Source organism: Triticum urartu, chromosome 5A, assembly GCF_056163025.1.
Source record: "Triticum urartu cultivar PI428250 chromosome 5A, HENAU_Tu73, whole genome shotgun sequence".
In the NCBI taxonomy this organism is placed as follows: domain Eukaryota; kingdom Viridiplantae; phylum Streptophyta; class Magnoliopsida; order Poales; family Poaceae; genus Triticum; species Triticum urartu.
The window spans coordinates 93299417-93318686 of record NC_141877.1 but is presented as its reverse complement, the minus strand read 5'-3'; positions in this window follow the sequence as shown (position 1 = coordinate 93318686).

The following is a 19270-nucleotide window of genomic DNA, read 5'->3' as shown; positions in this document are numbered from 1 at the left end:
CACGCACGTGGGGCTTGTTTAAGGCCATAGAGTGCCTTATCGAGTTGATACACATGATCGGGAAAGTAGGGATCCTCGAACCCGGGGGGTTGCTTGACATAAACCAATTCATTAATAGGACCATTAAGAAAAGCACTCTTCACATCCATTTGTTGTAACTTAAAGTTATGATGAGAAGCATATGTAATCAACATGCGAATGGATTCAAGACGAGCAACGGGAGCAAAGGTTTCACCGTAGTCGATACCCTCGACTTGGGAGTAGCCTTGTGCTACCAAACGAGCCTTGTTGCGAATGATAATCCCATGGGCATCTTGCTTGTTCTTAAATATCCACTTGGTTCCAATGACATTGTGGTTCCCCGTCGGTCTTGGCACCAATCTCCACACTTTTTTGTGCTCGAAGTTGTTGAGTTCTTCATGCGTGGCATTGAGCCAATCCGGATCTTCGAGCGCCTCATAGACCTTGTGGGGTTCGACACAAGAGACAAACGCGTGATGCTCACAATAGTTTGCTAATTGTCTACGAGTGCTTACCCCCTTTCTTAAGCTTCCAAGCACATTCGTCATGAGATGATCCTTGGTGGAGAGCTTGGAAGCAACCTTGGCGGCACGACGCTCCAATTCCTCCTCGGGGGTGAGACGAGGAGTGGTCACTTGATCATCTTGAGCGTCGTCTTGAGCTTATTCTTGTTCTTGAACTTGCTCAGAGGAGAGAACTTGACCTTGGGCATCACTTGGTGTGTCAACACCGTCTTGAGCATGATCTTGTCCTTGGTCTTGTTCTTGAGGATGCGGGCCTTCATGTTGTTCTTCGGAAGCGTGTGGGCCTTGGGTTGGTGATGGCTCCACTTGAGTGGAGCATTGTCCTTCTCCTTCGGCCACAAGGGGTTCCTCAATGGGTAGGATAAAGCCAACACCCATTCTTCTTATGGCTTGAGGAGGAATTTCATCACCTACATCACAAGTGCCACTTTGCTCCACTTGGGACCCGTTATTCTCATCAAACTCCACGTTACACGTCTCAATAAGTCCCGCGGATTTATTGAGGACACGGTAAGCATGAGAGATTGTAGCATAACCAACAAATATGCCCTCATAAGCTCTAGCTTCAAATTTAGACAACCGAACACCTTTCTTGAGAATTAAACATTTACACCCGAACACCCGAAAGTACTTGAGGTTGGGCTTGTTACCGGTGAGTATCTCATATGGAGTCTTGTTGAAGCCCTTGCGGAGGTAGAGCCGATTGGATGCATGACACGCGGTGTTGAAGGCTTCAGCCCAAAAGTTGTATGGAGACTTGAACTCTGCCATCATGGTCCTTGCCGCATCCATCAACGTCCGGTTCTTCCTCTCTGCAACACCGTTTTGTTGAGGGGTGTAACGTGCGGAGTATTGATGCTTGATCCCCTCATCACTAAGAAACTCATCCAAGGTGTAGTTCTTGAACTCGGTGCCGTTGTCACTTCTTATTGTCAAGATCTTTGCATTGTGTTGACGTTGTGCTTCATTTGCAAAGTCAATGATGGTTTGTTGGGTCTCGCTCTTCCTCTTGAAGAAATACACCCAAGTGTATCTTGAGTAGTCATCCACAATCACCAAGCAATACTTCCTACCCCCAAGACTATCGAAGGATGGAGGCCCGAAGAGATCCAAGTGAAGGAGCTCCAAAGGCCTCTTTGAGTAAATGATAGTCATGGGAGGGTGAGCCTTCTCATGTAGCTTTCCTTCGATACAAGCACTGCAAGCACGATCTTTAGCAAAACTAACATTCGTAGTCCACGGACATGGTCCCCCTTGAGAAGACTTTGCAAAGATCTCATATTGACATGGGCTAGACGGCGATGCCAAAGCCACCCCACATCAACTTTAGCCATTAGGCATGTCACGGTCTTAGTGGGTCGCTTCGAAAAGTTAATCACATAAAGACCATTCTTGACATGCCCAACAAAGGCTACTTTAAGAGTCTTGCTCCACAAGAGGGCCAGGATATCGATATCAAAGAAAGTGGCAAAGCCCATGATTACAAGTTGACGAGCAGAAAGTAAATTGTATGCAAGGGACTCAACAAGCATGACCTTCTCGATCGTGAGATCATGAGAGATGACTACCTTTCCAAGTCCCAATACCTTAGAAGATGAGGCGTCACCCCACTCAACATTGGTGTGCATAGATGGAATCTTGTGCACGTCCACCACCAAGTCCTTGCTTCCGGTCATATGATTTGTAGCTGCGCTATCGAGCAACCATGATCCCCCACCGGAAGCAAACACCTACAAGAGATCAATGCTTGGTTTTAGGTACCCATTTTGTAATGGGTCCTTTGATGTTAGTAACAAGGGTCTTTGGAACCCAAATAGACCATTCAATGTACTCATGAGGAGAACCAATGAATTTGGCATAGATATGCCCATCACTAGCATGACATAACATATAAGATGGATTAAAGTCACCGGCTTTGATGGGAGAAGTGGCATTGCCCTTTTTGACACCGCCACCCTTCGCATTGTTCTTCTTCTCCTTGGAAGCACTCTCTCCCTCCTTCACAAAGGTTTGCATGAGAGGAGGAGGTCGTTTGGTCTTGTCATTCTTCTTTTTGTTCTTGGACTCGGGCATGTACCCAACCCCTTCCTTGGCCACAACTCCCTTTTGATTCATCAAGAGGCCGTTGAGGTTCTTCTTGCCTTGTATGCAAGTCGCAAGACCTCTCTCAAGTTGCACCTTTAGCTTAGCGTTCTCCTCAACAAGATGCACATGCTCACAACACGGGTTAGTAGAATTTGCATTATCAATTAACATCACACGAGGAAAAGTGGCTTTTTCCTTGGTTAGCTTTACTTGAAGTTGATCATGAGACTCTTTGAGGCTAGCATGAGCACCCTTCAAGACCTTGTGAGCCTTGTCAAGTAGATCAAACTCATCTTTGAGTCTAGCAAGATCAACCTCAACTTTGGCCTTCTCGGAGTTTAGCACATGAGAAACAATGAGAACATGATCATAATCTTTCTTTAACTTAGCATGATCAACGTTGTGTGACTCCTCAAGAGCCAAACGAAGACCACGCTCTTCCTCAAGAGCATTGGAAAGATCCGAAATCTCATCGGCATAGTCACGACTATGCCCTTCCATATTAGTGATGGTATCTTCGTGAGCCTCAATCATGTCATTGGCTTCACCAAGTTGTTCCAAGAGAGAAACAAAGTGCTTCTTGGATTTACCCTTAAGTTTGCCCATAAAGGCCTCAAACTCATTCGCCTCCACATTGGCTCCCTCATGTTCATCAATGCTATCCGTCGAAGAAGGATGATTAATGATGGTAGTTTTGATGTTGGGGGTTAGCTTGTTGGTGGCTTTAGCCATGAGGCACTTGGCGGTGATGCTCTCATTGGGTGAGTCGAAGAGAGACACCCGTGGAGTCATCGCAATGGCAACTGAGGCCATGGCAGCTGGCTCACCATCTTCATCATCGTCATCATCCTCATTGTACTTTTCTTGTACCACCAAAGCCTTGGGAGGAGTCTTCTTGGTGAAGTTGCTCTTGTTGGGGAACGACTTGGCCTTGTCCTTTAGGATGAGCTTGCCACCATTGTCTTCCCTCTTCTCATACGGGCACTCCACAACAAAATGACTCACATTGCCACAATTGTATCAAGTCCTTACACGTTGCTTGCTCTTCGTGCCACTCGAGTTGTTTTTGTTAAAGTTTGGCCTTGAGTTTTTCTTGCTCCAAAATTGCCTTGAAGCGAGTGCCATGTGTTCATGATATGCATACTTTGTATCTTCGGGGTTGCTCTCCTCTTCTTCCTCTTCTTCTTCTTCAACGCAGAGCTTGGCCTTCAATGCAATGTTGGGCTTCTTTGCACTTTGAGAATGAAGCACTGCATTGTCGGCAGTCTTGTCCAAAATGTTCATGGCCACAAACTCATCCAACACTTCGCTTGAGGTTAAAGTGTGGAAGTCCGGCCTTTGACGAATGACGGAGGACATGGCCTTGTGGTAGGGCATCATTGCCTTGAGGAATTTGCGCTTGATCCAATTGTCATCCGTGTCCTTGCTCCCATGATCTCGGAGTGAGACCGTGAGTTTGGTTACTCTCCGATAAAGCTCACGAGGTTCTTCATCTTCTTTCATTGCAAACTCATCGGCCTCATCTTGCACCACTTCATAGTTGGATCGTTGAATGCTTGCACTTCCCCGGTACAGAGAGACAACACAAAGCCATGCGTCTTTGGCCAAGGCGAAGGGCCGAAGATGAGGTAGATCTTCGGGTGGAATTTCATCTTGAATGATGAAGAGAGCATTTTCATTGAATTGATTATCTGCGGCTTCTCGAGGAGTGAAGTTGCTTGGATCATGCGGATAGAAACCTTCTTCAATGATTCTCCAAATATTAATGTTCACATGATTTAAATGACGTTTAAAGCGGTAAACCCAAGAATCAAAGTCCTCATTTTTCACAATCTTAGGGGGAGGACCGGCATGATTCAAATGAGTGGAAGGAACCGGTCCACCATAAACAAGTGGTGGTTCCACATGAGTAAAGATGCCGGTGCCATTCTTACCACTAGAAGAAGGAGCCTTTTCACTACTAGCTTCCCCCTTATCGGAGGTAGCATCCGTCACCTTGTCGGTGGGATTACCCACTTTCAATGGTGCGGTGGATAGTTTAAGCCCTTCAAGGAATTTAGTAAACATGCTTTCAACCTCGGTCGTCATGGAGGTTTTCGATGTCTCCAAGGCCACATTGAACTCATCATGAGAGACCGAGGTTCCCCCATCGCCCGTAGAAGAGATCGGATTCACACCGGAGTGTTCCTCCACACCATCTACAGTATCAACCATACTCTTCGGACGGTAAAGTCCTTAATAAAGAGACGAGGCTCTGATACCAATTGAAAGGATCGATATGGTTGACCAGAGGGGGGGGGTGAATAGGCAACTAACAATTTTTAGCTTTTCTTTAACAATTTAAACTTTGCACCAAAGTAGGTTGTCTAGATATGCAACTAGGTGAGCAACCTATATGATGCAACAAGGATAGGAACACAAGCAAGCAAGAGATATAACACAAATAAGCTTGCACAAGTAAAGGCACGAGATAACCAAGAGTGGAGCCGGTGGAGACGAGGATGTGTTACCGAAGTTCCTTCCCTTTGAGGGGAAGTACGTCTCCGTTGGAGCGGTGTGGAGGCACAATGCTCCCCAAGAAGCCACTAGGGCCACCGTATTCTCCTCACGCCCTCACAATGCGAGATGCCGTGATTCCACTATTGGTTCCCTTGGAGGCGGCGACCGAACCTTTACAAACAAGGTTGGGGCAATCTCCACAACTCAATTGGAGGCTCCCAACGACACCACGAAGCTTCACCAGAATGGACTATGGCTCTGCGGTGACCTCAACCGTCTAGGATGCTCAAACACCCAAGAGTAACAAGATCCGCAAGGGATTAGTGGGGGGAATCAAATTTCTCTTGGTGGAAGTGTGGATCGAGGCCTTCTCAACCACTCCCGATCAAATCAACAAGTTTGATTGGCTAGGGAGTGAGATCGGGCGAAAATGGAGCTTAGAGCAACAATAGAGCTTAGGGTTGGAAGAGATAAGTCAACGGGGAAGAAGGGGACCCCTTTTATAGTGAGGGACAAAGATCCAACCGTTATCCACCTACCAGCCCGCGGCCAGCGGTACTACCGCACCAGGCGAGCGGTACTACCATGGGGCCACGCGGTACTTCCGCTTGCTGCAAAGCGGTACTACCGCAAGTTCACGCGGTACAACCGTGCAGGCCCGCGGTACTACCGCTGCACCAGCAACAGCTAGGGCAGACCTGTAGCACAAGTGCAGAGGGCGGTACTTCCGCGGGCGCAGTACTACCACTCCCCCTTGCGGTACTACCGCAAGGCAGGAACCCCCTAGCCTGGGAAGAGTGTGGATAAGGAAACAACCGTGCCTACTTCCGCTAAAAGACGGAAGAAGCAAAAACCCGACACAGTACTACCGCAGAGGGGCAGTACTACCGCCTGACAGCTAAGCACGGTACTACCGCGGAAGGATGCGGTACTACCGTGGTAGGCACGGATGTAAAAAATTACATCCGCCCCTACTACCGCGGGGGAGCGGTACTAGCCTGGTGGGCCACGGTAGTGCAGCTCCAGGGGAGCGGTACTACCATGGGCACCTGCGATACTACCGCGCCGCAGCACAATACTACCGCTCACCTGGAAGCAGTACTATTGCGAGCCAACACAGCAGCCAGAAACAAGGTGACGAGATAACAACGGAGGAAGCTCCAAGGTGCAGGGGAAAGGAGGGGACTAGGAAGAAACGTGTACGTGATGATTCCACCCAAATCTTTCTGACGTGGACCCCAACTTAATAGTACGGCTTTCCTACGACTCAAATCCACCAAAAAGAAACGTAGAAAAGACGCCGTCTTAAACAGTGTTCGAGGGGCACCCAACCGTCTTGTGCCTAGCGAAGAAACGTCTGGGATACTCAAGGCACACGATTAGTCCACAAACGCATTGTCATCAATCACCAAAACACCTTAGGGATAAATATGCCCTTACAACATTCATTCCCATTTCTTGCATGGGACCTAAGCATGCACCCAAGGACAAAAGATTTGATTTTTCAACCAATTTATATGCACTGGAGAATGCGCATGTAGTTCAAATTTGAATTATGCACATAAATGCATTGAAAACTCAGTTAATGCATAAAAATGTCCAAACGAACCCTGAAAAATCACAAAAAATAACACAACACTCCTGTTGTTCTATGTTGACACGAGAAATTTTTTGAAAGCAATAAGAGGCAATGGATATCGTTTCATCCCCAAAGGTGGGGTGTTCCCTACCGAAAGCATCATGCTTGTTGTGAGAAGCTCTGGTTTGTGAGAAGCATATACCCAAACCTGCCCCGAATGGGACAAAAAATTTACCACGACATGTTGATGCCGCTCCATGATAGCAAGCCAAGTTTCATGAATTTCAGACGAGTTTTGGATTTACTAGAATTTAAAAACCAGGTATCTCAATGTTTGCAGCCGAGTGATGGTGGCAGGGTGTTTGGCATTCATTCCCATTTCTTTCATGGGACCTGAGCATGCACCCAAGGACAAAGATTTGATTTTTCAACCAAATTATATGCACTGGAGAATGTGCATGTAGTTCAAATTTGAATTATGCACATAAATGCATTGAATACTCAGTTAATGCATAAAGATGTCCAAACAAACCGTGAATAATTCCAATTCTTTTATGATCACTGCAGATAAAAGGTCTAGCAATTCAAACACCGTCCATGGCCGCTGTGACCCCATTTTGTAATTCAAATCAAGACGAAAAATCAAGTAGATCCTACATAGTTTATTATAACCAACCGTGTGAGATGCAACACAAAATATCTTGGAGCACCATCGGAGTATAGTACGCATACGGCTTACGCGAGAAGGTGCGATGGCTACAGTCCACATCCCGCTGTGAATAAGGGACCGTGTCTGATGACAGTTTGCGCGCCAGATTTTTCACTGAAGCGATTCCAAATTTTCGGCTTCCGTGGAAATATCTACCTCCCCGGCCCCTTCCCCTTACCAAAAGGCACATTTCCCCTATTTCCGCCTTCCTTTCCAAGTTGAAACCTTCACTCCTTGCTTGCAGCGCCGCCTCCTCGCCGGCGACCCTCCTTCACGCTGCTCGGCCTCGCCTATCCAGGCAGGTAATCCACACCCGACCCCCACCCTCCTCCTCCTTCCACATCCCACATGCCCCGACCGCCGGTGCGAGCGCGACACCTTCCACCCAAATCACCGACGCCTCCACCAAATAAGCGCCGGCCTAAGCCATGGTGCACACAGTATAGCCAGGACCTCAAGGAGCATTTGGCAGCAGAGAAGAAAATCGCGACCGCACGCGCGGATGAGGTCACGATGGCTGCCATTCGTGCCGACCCCTAGATCTTGGAGGAGCACCTCGACGTCTAGGCCACCATTAATGCCTTGCGCGCCGACGCTGCGATGCGGTTGGCTTCTTTAAATGACAGTTTGTGGCGTTTTCTCGAGGCCACCGTTGGTGCCTTTGACGAAGACTACGAGGTGTTTTCTCAGCGTGCACGTGCTTACCTCATCTCGAGAACTAGCAGGTTGGTGCCCAGAGCGGCTCAGGCAACTCACCACTACAGCGAGGGCACCCACGATGCGGAGGCCTCGCCCTCTTCCATGTCCAAGGAGCCAATCGTCATCGATATCTCCGACAATGAGGAGTAGCTTGTCTTATTAGCTCACTATAAGGACCCATGTTCAGTTTGCTAGCTACTGCCTTTCCTTAAGAAATTCTAGTGAATTGCTCTATCTAGTTTTACCATGCAATCTTCTGCTATAGTGTATATGTTCTACATGTCGTGCAATGTGGTGTTCAGTTAACTGCTTGGTTCAATTATGCAAATGTGATGTTCAATTCTTCAGGGTGCAAGATTTCCAAGTTGTTAAGCATGCTTGGTTTGGTTAACTGTCTGATATTCTATTAGGAGTATGTTATATTGTGCAATGTGGTGCCTAGTTAACGTTTGGTTCATTTGTTGTGGTGTTTAGTTAGCTGCTTGGTTCAATTCTGCAATGCGATGTTCAATTGGTGTGGCTGCATTCTCTTATTGTATACCATGTGAGGAATAAATTTAATTTGGACGCACTTCATACATGAGAAACATATACAAGTGCTATATTTCCTAGTTCTTAATCATGCTTGGTTTGGATAAATGGGTTTTCCATGTGGCTTGAATTAATCTGATGAATCTGCAATGTGCTTATTTTTCATCAACATATTTTACTGATAGCATGCAAACCCGTACTTAACCTAATGACTAACTACCTTATATCTGTTCCAGGGAAACAATGGGAAGTACTGAGGTTTACAAGATGGTACTAACTATTATACCTTGCCTTTTTTATTCCTTTGCCCCGTTTCCAATATAGAGAAGATATTAATGCACATCCTTGTTTTCATGGTTCACTGATGATTACCTCTCAAACCACCTCTGTGGTCAAGAGGCGAGGAAAGTTTTCATACAACACCCACAGTTCAATATTGAAGTTTTCCTGAAGAGGTCGAAGGATGGACGGTCAATCATCCACAGGCACTGGCCTAAAGTTGTAAAGACCTTCAACATGAATGAAGGCTCAATATTCGCCTTCCGCTTCAGCAGTTTTCCAGATGAGATGCATCTCTCTATGTACCGTCTATGATGCTAATTTCGACAGGTTCTAGATGTTGCATGTGAAACTTGCTGCTGGTGCAGTTGTGTAATGGGGTAGCTGAGTGCTGAAGCTATATCATGTTGTACTCTGATGTATTTCAATTATGAAATCCTGCTTCCTTAATATGGAAATGGAATATATTATGTGCTTAATATGAATGTCAATTAGATTAGTAAATGGATTATTAATAATAGGGCAATTAGCCCGCTAATTGGCCAATTAGCTTGCTAATTGGAATTTTCTATTGCAAATGGTTAATGAGAAAACACCGTGGGCGATGACCTCAGGCAATGCACACAGTTTCTAGGAATAAACCTGGCCTCAACTTGGCAATCCAAGTGTGCCATTGGAAAGATGAGAGGAAATCACTTGAAAACGATATAAGGAACGCTGGAATCGGAGTTACGGTTTGGAAATGGCAAGCGATTCAAATATGACCACGTTCTGCGATTTACAGCAAGTAGCAATCTAGATGCAACAAGATGAACATGCTACAGCACTCAAACATGGCATCAAAATACATGGCAGGGATCCATTCATGATGCTTAACAAAAGACTAGCACTGAGCTACGGCCAATTCATCCATTAACAGGTTCAAACAAGCATGGCAAAAATGCATTTAGCAAACAGATTTCAGACTTAGTGAAATTAACACTTGTCTGGAATTTCAGATCAGATAGCACACTTTGGAGCATGAAAACAATATTCTACAGGACCTGAACATGGCAAAGTAAAGCATGGCATGGAGCTACTCAAAGAGCTTAACAAAAGTCCCTTAGTGACCTTGAGCCAAAAGGGATCAGAAAATACAATTGCAAGCATGTGAACATGGCAAAAACATAATCAGTTCTCAGACTTGGTGAAAACTGGAGCATGCTGAAATAGATATCAAGTAGGCATGTTTACGAGCTTGATGCACTAACTACAGAGCAAGTCATGACTATCTAAGCATACACCCATCAAGAATAAACATAATACAAACTAGACATGGCAAGAACAATAACATAGCATGCACGGATCAACTACAACATCCTCGGCAAAATTGCTAACAAGTAGACAATCTACCCAGATTCACGAAATGGCAAAGGTAGAGCTCGATTGACTCAAGCTAGGGTGCTCCATAATTGCAAACAAAGACATGGATTGATAGAGCACTACAAGATTAACAAAACATCCTTACTGGTCATCCTCAAAAGAGGCATGGATCACTAGGGAACAACATGAACATATGGCATAATGAGATAAACAGACCAAGGACTTAGTGGAAATGCTAAGTCCCTGAAATCAGCATTAACGAATGCTCCACTTTGCAAGCTTGTGCTAGTCACCACACACATCACAAAAATACATGGGTTGCACCTTTGGATAGATGGCAAAACATATAACAAAACTCATGTAGAGCTCAGGGGCATATCGTGCACAGCTTAATCATGGCAAAAATGACAAATATCTAATTGGAGCAGCAGATCTGACAATTATCTCAAATAGCACTCTTCCAACAGTATTTCGGGCATCAAGATAAACTCAAATGAAAATGATGCAATGAGGTGAAATGATGTACTCTCCGAGATGAACATTTTGATATGCTATATGCCCAAAACGGAGCTACGGATGCGGAGATATAGCATGATGAAAAACACACAAAAACTAGGGTTAGGGACGAAAAAGTCAACCGAGAGGGAGTTTCCAGATCCAGATCGGGATCTCGCGGGTACTGTAGCGGCATGGAGTCCGAGGTTCGTCGCCAGATTTGGGCCGGCCGGAGTTGGACGGCGAGGCGGCCGGAGAGAGGGAGGCGCCGGAGTGGGGCGGCGCCGGCCGGTGAGGAGGAGGCGGCCGCGGTCGTCGACGAGGTAGCGCGGCGGGGCGGCGACCGGAACGGCGCGGTCGCCGGCGAGGTCGAGCTGCGGCGTGGTGGCGCGGGTCGCCGGAGACGGAGGAGAGGGGCGGCGGCGGGCGGACGTGTCCGGTCCGCTCCGGACACATCCGGCGGCGGGAGGAGGAAGAGGCTAGGTTTAGGGGTGTTTTGACCCGAAATTTCGGGGGGAGGTCTAGTTTTATAGGTAGGAGGAGCTAGGAAGCTCCAAATGGAGTGCGGTTTTCGTCCACGCGATCTTGATTGAACGCTCTAGATGATGGAGAAGGGTTTGGTGGGTTTTGGGGCAAAATGGAGAGGTGTTGGGCTGCAACACACACGAGGCCTTTTCGGTCCCTCGGTTAACCGTTGGAGCATCAAACGAACTCCAAATGATACGAAACTTGACAGGCGGTCTACCGATAGTAAACCAAGGCTGCTTGGCAAGTCTCGGTCCAATCCGGAGATGTTTAATCCCCACACACGAAAGAAAGGTAGAAATGACCACCGGAGGAGAACGAAGCGCCGGAATGCAAAACGGACAACGGGGAAAATGCTCGAATGCATGAGATGAACACGTATGCAAATGCAATGCACATGATGACATGATATGAGATGCATGACAACGATAACAACACACGGAGACAAAAACCCAAAACCGAGAAAATAGAATAACTTAACGCCGAAAACGGCAAGAGTTGGATTACAAATTGGGAAAATCATATCCGGGGTGTTACAACACTCCACCACTAAGAAAGTATCTCATCCCGAGATCTAGGACTGAAAGAACGCCGGGTATTCAGAACGGAGGTGATCCTCGCATTCCCAGGTAGCTTCACGGTCGGAATGGTGTGACCACTTGACTTTGAGGAATTTGATTGACTTGTTGCAAGTCTTTCATTTAGTCTCTTCAAGAATAGCAACTGGGTGCTCACGGTAAGAGAGATCTTCTTGGAGCTCAATGTCCTCGAAGTTGACAGTGTGGTCAGGAGTCTTGAAGCACTTTCGGAGCTGAGAGACATGGAACACGTCATGAACATTTGCAAAGTTTGAAGGAAGCTCGAGTTGATAGGCGAGATCGCCTCTCTTGCTGACGATCTTGAAAGGTCCCACGTATCTGGGGGCAAGCTTCCCTTTGATACCGAAGCGGTGAGTACCTTTCATTGGAGAGACGCAGAGGTAAACATGATCTCCGATCTCGAAAGCCAAATCCCGGTGCTTACTATCATAGTAGCTCTTCTGGCGTGATTGGGCTGCTTTGAGGTTATCTCGAATGACTTTGCACATCTCCTCTGCCTCTGTGATTAAGTCATTACCCAAAAGCTGACGTTCACCGGTTTCAGACCAGTTGAGAGGGGTACGGCACTTCCTGCCATACAGAATTTCAAATGGGGCCTTACCCGAACTTGCTTGAAAACTGTTGTTGTAGGAGAATTCAGCATAAGGAAGACAATCCTCCCACTTCATGTCGAAGGAGATCACACAAGCCCTGAGCATATCTTCAAGAATCTGATTGACACGCTCGACTTGACCGCTAGTTTGAGGATGGAAAGCTGTGCTGAAGCAGATGTTGGTGCCCATGGCCTTCTGGAAAGATTCCCAAAACTTGGAGGTAAAGATGCTGCCACGGTTTGAAGAGATCACTTGTGGAATACCGTGCAGAGAGACAATTCGAGAGGTATAGAGCTCCGCCAATTGAGCTGCAGTGATTGACTCTTTGATAGGCAGAAAATGAGCCACTTTAGTGAGTTTGTCGATGACAACGTATATAGCATCATTGCCACACTTGGACTTTGGAAACCCAGTCACGAAGTCCATCTCAATATGGTCAAACTTCCATTCAGGAATGGCAAGAGGTTGGAGGAGACCCGCTGGCCTTTGGTGTTCTGCCTTCACTCTTCTGTAGACATCACATTCATTCACGAATTGAGCAATCTCGCGCTTCATTCGAGTCCACCAATAAGCCTGCTTGAGGTCCTGATACATCTTTGTGTTCCCAGGGTGGATGGAGAGGAGAGAATTGTGAGCCTCGTTCATGATCACTTTACGAAGGTCACCTTTGGGCGCAACAATACAATCCTCGAAGAAGAGAGTATCCTTGTCATCAAGGCGGTAGCACTTGTACTTGGGTTGACTCTTGGCGATCCCAATCTTCACCTTTTTCACCATAGCATCAAGAAGCTGAGCTTGGCGAATCTGGTCTTCCAAGGTAGGAGAGACTTGAAGGTTGGCGAGGAAACCTTGAGGTACAACTTGCAGATTAAGTTTGCGGAAAGCTTCACAAAGCTCGGGTTGGTAAGGCTTGAGAATCAGACTGTTGCAATAAGCCTTCCTGCTCAATGCGTCAGCAATCACATTGGCCTTGCCTGGAGTATACTCGATACTCGGATTATACTCTTGAATCATTTCGACCCATCGAGTCTGCCTGAGGTTGAGATTAGGCTGAGTGAAGATGTACTTGAGACTCTTGTGATCAGTGAAAATGTCCACTTTTCTTCCCAATAAGAGATGTCTCCAAGTCAAAAGAGCATGCACTACTGCCGCCAACTCGAGATCATGAGTGGGGTAGTTCTTCTCGTTGGGCTTCAACTGGCGAGAGGTATATGTTGGAAATATGCCCTAGAGGCAATAATAAATTAGTTATTATTATATTTCCTTGTTCATGATAATCGTTTATTATCCATGCTAGAATTGTATTGATAGGAAACTCAGATACATGTGTGGATACATAGACAACACCATGTCCCTAGTAAGCCTCTAGTTGACTAGCTCGTTGATCAATAGATGGTTACGGTTTCCTGACCATGGACATTGGATGTCATTGATAACGGGATCACATCATTAGGAGAATGATGTGATGGACAAAGACCCAATCCTAAGCCTAGCACAAGATCATGTAGTTCGTATGCTAAAGCTTTTCTAATGTCAAGTATCATTTCCTTAGACCATGAGATTGTGCAACTCCCGGGTACCGTAGGAGTGCTTTGGGTGTGCCAAACGTCACAACGTAACTGGGTGGCTATAAAGGTACACTACAGGTATCTCCGAAAGTGTCTGTTGGGTTGGCACGAATCGAGACTGGGATTTGTCACTCCGTGTAAACGGAGAGGTATCTCTGGGCCCACTCGGTAGGACATCATCATAATGTGCACAATGTGATCAAGGAGTTGATCACGGAATGATGTGTTACGGAACGAGTAAAGAGACTTGCCAGTAACGAGATTGAACAAGGTATCGGGATACCGACGATCGAATCTCGGGCAAGTATCGTACCGATAGACAAAGGGAATTGTATACGGGATTGATTAAGTCCTTGACATCGTGGTTCATCCAATGAGATCATCGTGGAACATGTGGGAGCCAACATGGGTATCCAGATCCCGCTGTTAGTTATTGACCGGAGAGTCATCTCGGTCATGTCTGCATGTCTCCCGAACCCGTAGGGTCTACACACTTAAGGTTCGGTGACGCTAGGGTTATAGAGATATTAGTATGCGGTAACCCGAAAGTTGTTCGGAGTCCCGGATGAGATCCCGGACGTCATGAGGAGTTCCGGAATGGTCCGGAGGTAAAGAATTATATATAGGAAGTGCTATTTCGGCCATCGGGACAAGTTTCGGGGTCACCGGTATTGTACCGGGACCACCGGAAGGGTCCCGGGGGTCCACCGGGTGGGGCCACCTGCCCCGGGGGGGCCACATGGGCTGTAGGGGGTGCGCCTTGGCCTGTATGGGCCAAGGGCACCAACCCCAAGAGGCCCATGCACCAAGAGATAAGGAAAGGAAGAGTCCTAAAGGGGGAAGGCACCTCCGAGGTGCCTTGGGGAGGATGGACTCCTGCCTGGCCGCACCCTTCCTTGGAGGAAGGGCCAAGGCTGCGCCCCCCCTCTCCCTTGGCCCTATATATAGTGGGGGGAAGGGAGGGCAACCATACCTAAGCCCTGGCGCCTCCCTCTCCCTCCCATGACACATCTCCCTCCTCCCGCAGCGCTTGGCGAAGCCCTGTTGGAATCCCGCTACTTCCACCACCACGCCGTCGTGCTACTGGATCTCCATCAACCTCTCCTTCCCCCTTGCTGGATCAAGAAGGAGGAGACGTCGCTGCTCCATACGTGTGTTGAACACGGAGGTGCCGTCTGTTCGGCGCTAGGATCATCGGTGATTTGGATCACGACGAGTACGACTCATCAACCCCGTTCTCTTGAACGCTTCCGCGCACGATCTACAAGGGTATGTAGATCCACTCCTCCCTCATAGCTAGATGATTCCATAGATTGATCTTGGTGACATGTAGGAAAATTTTGAATTATTGCTACGTTCCCCAACAGTATAAGCCACAACTTTCTTCTCTTGCATCAACACTGCGCCAAGACCTTGGAGAGAGGCATCACAAAAGACCTTGTACGGCTTGGATTCATCAGGAGGAGTCAGAACTAGAGCAGTGACCAATTTCTCTTTCAAAGTGTTGAAAGCAATGTCACACTCCGGAGACCAAACGAACTTGACATGCTTCTGGAGAAGATTTGAGAGAGGCTTCGCGATCTTAGAAAAGTTTTCAACGAATCTTCGACAGTAGCTTGCGAGACCGAGGAAGCTATGGAGTTGCTTCACGTTCTGAGGTGGTTCCCAATTCAGAATTGCAGACACCTTCTCAGGATTCACCGCAATGCCCTTGGCAGAGATGATATGACCAAGATAAAGAACCTCATCGAGCCAAAATTCGCACTTGGAGAACTTGGCGTAGAACTTGTGTCCCTTAGCTTATCGAGTACCAAACGCAAGTGCTTGGCATGATCTTCCTTGTTCTTCGAAAAGAACAGAATGTCATCGAGATAGACCAAAACGAAGTCATTGGTGTAGGCGTTGAAGATGAAGTTCATCATGCGAGAGAAGGTCGGAGGAGCGTTGACGAGGCCAAAAGACATGACAGTTTATTCATATGAGCCAAAGCTTGTCCTGAAAGCCGTCTTGGGAATATCTTGCTCACGGATTCGAATCTGATGATAACCCATACGGAGATCAAGCTTGGAGAATACTTGGGCACCTTTTAGTTGTTCGAACAGCTCGTTGATGTTGGGAAGTGGGTATTTGTTCTTGATGGTCTTCTTGTTCAATGGACGGTAATCAACACAAAGTCGGTCCATTCCATCCTTCTTCTTCACAAAAAGAACACCACAACCCCACGGAGAAGAACTAGGCCGGATGAGACCCATTCTCTCTTGAACATCGAGTTGCTTCTTCAGCTCCTTCAACTCTTCAGGTCCGAGCTTGTAAGGACGCTTGCATACAGGTTCCGTGCCAGGCTCAAGATCGATGACGAATTCAACTGGCCGATGCGGAGGCATTCCTGGAAGCTCTTCTGGAAAGACATCTTGATACTCGCAAACGACTGGAATTTGCGAGATGGCATCCAGTTCACCCTTGTCATTGAGAGAAAACAGACGGATAGTATTATCCCGAGCGGCAAAGACAGTTACATCCTCAGACGCATGAGTCAATTGAATCTGCCTGGCTGCACAATCAAGCTGAGCCTTGTGCTTAGAAGGCCAATCCATCCCGAGAATAAGATCAATATCCGAGTTACCAAGAACCATTGGAGAAGCCAGAAACTTGAAGTCACCCAACATGATAGAAATATCCGGGATCTCGTGGTTAGCGAGCAAACATCTACCCGGAGAGACAACTGCTAACGGTGTATGCATAACTTGGGAAATCAACTCATGCTTAGATGCAAAAGGTTTCGAGATGAAACAATGCGATGCACCAGTGTCAAAAAGAACTTTTGCAGGAACATCGTTAACAAGAAGGTTACCCATGATGACATCTGACGAGTCCTCTGCCTGAGCTGCGTTCATCAAGTTGACCTTGGCGTGCTTGGGGTTATGCTTGACCACAACTGTACTTGCCGATCTCACAGGAGGAGGAGGAGGGAGACGCCTCTGATTGAAGCATTTGTTGGCATAGTGACCCTTCTGTTGGCACTTGTTGCACGTGACCTCTAAAAGCGGACGGTGATACGGAGCACTCGATCTTGGAGCTTGATACGAAGTCTTGTTCTGAAAGCCAGGGTTGGGTGGGTGGGAAGATCCACTGCCACCTTTGCTCTTCTGATACGGCTGACGAAACGGAGGAGGAGGAAGCCAATACTTCTGCTGCTTGGCCACTTGAGTAGAGGAAGAAGGAGTAATATCTCTGACTCGCTTCTTGGAAGCATCACACCTTAGTTGAGCTGCCTCTTGCTTCAATGCCATGTTGTAGAACTCATCGTATCTCAAGGGCTCAAAGAGAACAAGAGCTAGCTGAATTTCTTCTCTGAGACCACCCCTGAACTGGTATATCATGCTCTTCTCGTCAGGGACGTCCTACTTAGCAAAGCGGGCGAGCTTCTGAAACAACTTGTTGTAGTCATAGACAGACAAAGAGCCTTGCTTCAGGTTGCGGAATTCCTCATGCTTGCTTTCAACCACGCGTTGAGGAATATGATGAGCTTTGAAGTCTTGACGGAATTCATCCCAGGTAATCGCACGGCCTCCTCTAGAATCCTTGTACTGCTGGAACCATTCTGCAGCTTGGTCTTGGAGTTGGAAGGAAGCGAACTTGACGAAGTCCTCAGGCCTGACGTTACTGCACTCGAAATGCTTGCACAGATCCACGAGCCAATCGTCAGCATCAGTTGCCTCAACACAATTGCTGAAAGTCTTTGGCCCGTTAGCAAGGAACTGGTTGAGTGTAGCAAAGTGATTCTGATTGTTGCCTTGGTTGCCTTGGTTCGCTTGATTGCGCTCTTGAAGAATTTGCATGATCAACTGTGTGTTTGCATTGGTTGCAGCCATCACAACTTGCCATGCCTCCGGAGGAGGTGGAGGTGGTGGCGGATCTTGATTCTGATTCTGATTGGTGCTCTTAGCGGGAGCCATCCTGAAGAGGGTGACAACCGTTAGCACATTGACAGATAAAATGAAGCTGAATCAAATGGGTTGAAATTGCAACATATAGTCTTCACATCCGAACAAAATGAACGAATGCATTCCACTTGAAATGGTCACATATCCATAAATTGAGAAGCCACTTAGAATTTAGGTAGAGGAATAAATCAACAAGGTACAGATCAAGAACGAATACTCGGTAAGGAATCCCAATCTCAAACCAAATATCCGTGGAAGAAGAGCTAGAGCTACAAGAATTCCCACCTATGAAACTCCCGAACCTTTCCGGTTATGCAATCAGGTGTTGGGGATACACGGGAAGCATAATATCTCACCCAAATCTAGCAATTCCTACATCCAGCTGTATCCATCCTTCAACACATAACCAAGAAAAACTTCGGAAACCATCTACCTCAACCTTCGAAAAGCATCCGTTATACAAGTTATGGCGATACTCCCGAACTCCTGCCCCAGTACTGGGTGGCGTCGAGGTTATCTCACCAACGAACTGCATAAAAGAGATTTTTGATGTCGGCGTACTAAACTCAGGTATTCCAGAACTGCAACGATAAAATTGTGACGACAACACCTCGGAGCTCAACTCCCCGAGACACTGCCACAACCCCTAACGACAGGAGGCACCAAGAACAATGTTCTCGTCACAAAACCATCGGAACGACTCCAAGATACCCGCGTGATCCTAAACTTTTTTAGTGAAATTTGAGAAGAGAAGAGTCAAAACTCTACGTCAGGATGCCTTACCAGAGCGATGAGGAGACTGTGGAGTAAAACGAATTCCTAAACTCTCCGATATATAATTCCTAAATGACTCAAAACATTTTTCTAGACTCAACAACGGCTGCTAAAAACGATCAAGCAATGGGGCTCCTAAGGTCGGGGAAGGCTCTGATTACCAACTTGTAACGCCCTCGATGCGGCTATAGCTCCCACGTGTCGAGGCACGACTTAGAGACATAACCGCATTGAAAGCAATGTCGCAAGTTAGGTAATCTTCACAACATCCCATGTAATATAGATAATAAAAGAGGATATACATAGTTGGCTTACACTCGCCACGTCAATCATAGTACATAAATAGCATTACATCAATCAAACACTCATGGCCCGACTACGGTGCCAAAATAAAAGATAACCCAACATGCGACACAGTCCCGATCACCCCAACTGGGCATCACTACTGATCATCAGGGAAAGACACGTAGTAACGGCGTGAGTC